Consider the following 3,577-nt stretch of genomic DNA (forward strand, 5'->3'; position numbering starts at 1 on the left):
GCTTCGTTTAATCCCTTGAGCTATTTCAAGCAATTCCCTTGCCACATCCCACAACTAGCGTTGGCAGAAGTTTGGGGTGCATTGATAATGTAAACACTGTGGGAAATTTAATTTTATATTCGAATTGATACAGAATAAGTTAAATACAGTAGATATAAATATCGATCTGATGTACGGTACAGCAGATCTGAACTCTGTCTACCACTCGGAATCAAATCCCGGATTTTAGCACTGTAAGTCAATAAACTTACTGTTGCCCCACTCAGTGACTATAGGATAAGATGTAGAAAATCAGAATGCCGGTAAAGTGAGTATATGATAAGAAGAAGAAAATAAGAATATAATTAAAGAGAATATAGCATAAGAAGAAGACAAGAGGAATTTGTGTAAATGGGGTATAGGATAAGAAGAAAATAAGAATGCTAAAAAGGGAATATAAGACAAGATGTAATAATTAGTAAAGAGAATGTATGCGCCCTCCAGTGGTTCATTAGTAATCTTGAGGGTTCAACTTATAACGCTGGAATTCGGAACTTGATACCCGCGACAGGTTCAGCTTAGCTACCCCAATGTGTAGTTTTGTGGTAAAACAATATAAACAAAAGAACTAATATAATAAAGCAGAGAAATGATATAACACTGAGGCATGAAATATAATACAATAATATAAATCCAATAATATAAAACAATAATATAAATCCAATAATATAAATCCAATAATATAAAACAATAATATAAAACAATAATATAAATCCAATAATATAAATCCAATAATATAAAACAATAATATAAAACAATAATATAAATCCAATAATATAAATCCAATAATACAAATCCAATAATATAAAACAATAATATAAATCCAATAATACAAATCCAATAATATAAATCCAATTTAAATAGTTATGATACTTAATGTCGACAAAAATAGAACAAAAAAACAACAACAAAAATTAATGCCAAAAATTAGAAGAAAGTGAAATAATTATTTTTTTAAATATAGATGGTAGTTAGAAGATAATATAGATGGTAGTTAGAAGATAATATAGATGGTAATTACAACATAATATAGATGGTAGTTAGAAGATAATATAACTACCATCTATATTATCTTCTAACTACCATCTATATTATCTTCTAACTACCATCTATATTATCTTCTAACTACCATCTAGAAGATAATATAGACGGTAGTTAGAAGATAATATAGATGGTAGTTAGAAGATACTATAAATGGTAATTACAACATAATATAGATGGTGGTTAGAAGATAATATAGATGGTAGATAGAAGATAATATAGACGGTAGTTAGAAGATAATATAGATGGTAGTTAGAAGATAATATAGATGGTAGTTAGAAGATAATATAGATGGTAGCTAGAAGATAATATAGATGGTAGTTAGAAGATAATATAGATGGTAGCTAGAAGATAATATAGATGGTAGCTAGAACATAATTTAGTTTATGAATAGATGATATTTATTTATGACACACTCATACCTGTTTCAATGTTCCAGGGGTGGTCAGAATAAAATATACAAAATAACCTGGTATCCACAGCATTGACGCCATAGCCATGCACCAACCCAAAACTTCTCCCCACCAGGGGTAAGTATAGGTAGAAGCATAAGTCAGTGGTTGGTAGCGAAGGGCTGAAAACAGCAAAATTGCCTGAAAAGAGAGATATAATTAAAAATAAACATACAAGTTTCTAAAACTTATTATATTTGAAATTCTTAAATAGCTTTTTAATATAAATAGTGCAAACATTAAGTGACCCGACATAAAATGTGGTTAGATAACTAAAGCTGTGATTCCAAGAATAGGCTTTTTAACAATAACTGTCAGCACCAGTGAACTGTCAAGGATGAAGACATCATAGTTCCAAAAGCAAACATAGTTTAAATGAATATTTTATTACTCAGCATACGATTATTACATACTGTATCCGAAAAAATATCAGTGTTTCAGTCTGCTTAAAATAAAATGAAAATTCTATTCTACTTAAACGTGTACTGAATGTCTTTAATCACATGCTTGAGTAAGTCTTATTTATTGTATTTTCTAGGACTAATTAAAAGATAAGGAAATGTAATGTCCATTATAGTACTTGATTTAATTATAAATAATTTAATTAATTAGTGTTAAGCATCCTTTTTTATGACAATTTAATTAGAAATGATTTAATTAACTGTCGAATTTATGATTAATTATAGACATGATGATACATGTATTGTATGAGGCATGCCTCCTATCATGGTGGCCTAGCAATGCGCCCCTGGTGTCAACTTTTGAAACTATGACGTCTTCATCTTTGACGGTTCTCCCCTCTCCTCCCTTAAGGCAGCCAATCAGCGTGAGGTGACATCCGTTGGGCGGTGAAGTGCAGCCCTAACTACTTACAAGTTACAGTCTTTACATTAAGAAATATTAGTTGTTTAGAACAGGTACCACGCAAAATTGCAAACTTGAGAATGATCAAACCAGTGATCGAAACGTCATACGTGTTCTAAAAAACTAATCTTCCTTATTGTAAAAGCTGTATTTTGTAATAAAATAATACTTAATCAGTAAATAAACTCAAAACGAAACTATTACCTCTAAACTTAATTTTTATCAATAGTTAGGTTTTCTCACTTATGCTTTGCATTATACGTTATAAGCAAGGTATATTCTTCTACAATTTACATTCATTGTATTGCTATGAGAGGTTTACTAGAGCGATTTATTTTGGTACATACAGATTCGTTAAATATTAAAATGTTGTTATTGTTATTATTAAGAATTGGTAATTTCTTGTTTGATACTTACAACACAGACTGCTGGAGCGACAAACAGCCAACACACGATAAAATACCAGTTAGGACTAAAGCCGACCATGGTTCTAATATTTTCGGAAAAATTTTTCACGCCTAAAAAGAAAATGTATTGTTAAGCAAATAGATTCTGTCATATTTTGTAGACAACTTTGTAATTTTCTTCCCCGTTAAGCCTAGCTAAGGAAACACTATGAAACGAAAATAAATTTTCAAGATGGGGAGTAATAATTTTTCAAATAACTGTACTAGATTTTATAATCTTTCAGCTTATTTCTTATGTCAAGCTTCAAAAATTTAGGTTTTATATTTGTTTGTTTGTTGTGTTTTTATTTTCCTTTTTAGTGAACAAGATATTAGAAAGCAACGATTTTGTTTAGTCACAACAAGATATTAGAAAGCAACGATTTTGTTTAGTCACAACAAGATATTAGAAAGCAACGATTTTGTTTAGCCACAACAAGATATTAGAAAGCAACGATTTTGTTTAGCCACAACAAGATATTAGAAAGCAACGATTTTGTTTAGTCACAACAAGATATTAGAAAGCAACGATTTTGTTTAGTCACAACAAGATATTAGAAAGCAACGATTTTGTTTAGCCACAACAAGATATTAGAAAGCAACGATTTTGTTTAGCCACAACAAGATATTAGAAAGCAACGATTTTGTTTAGCCACAACAAGATATTAGAAAGCAACGATTTTGTTTAGCCACAACAAGATATTAGAAAGCAACGATTTTGTTTAGCCACAACAA

Source organism: Limulus polyphemus, unplaced genomic scaffold (assembly GCF_000517525.1).
Source record: "Limulus polyphemus unplaced genomic scaffold, Limulus_polyphemus-2.1.2 Scaffold12099, whole genome shotgun sequence".
Classification (NCBI taxonomy): domain Eukaryota; kingdom Metazoa; phylum Arthropoda; class Merostomata; order Xiphosura; family Limulidae; genus Limulus; species Limulus polyphemus.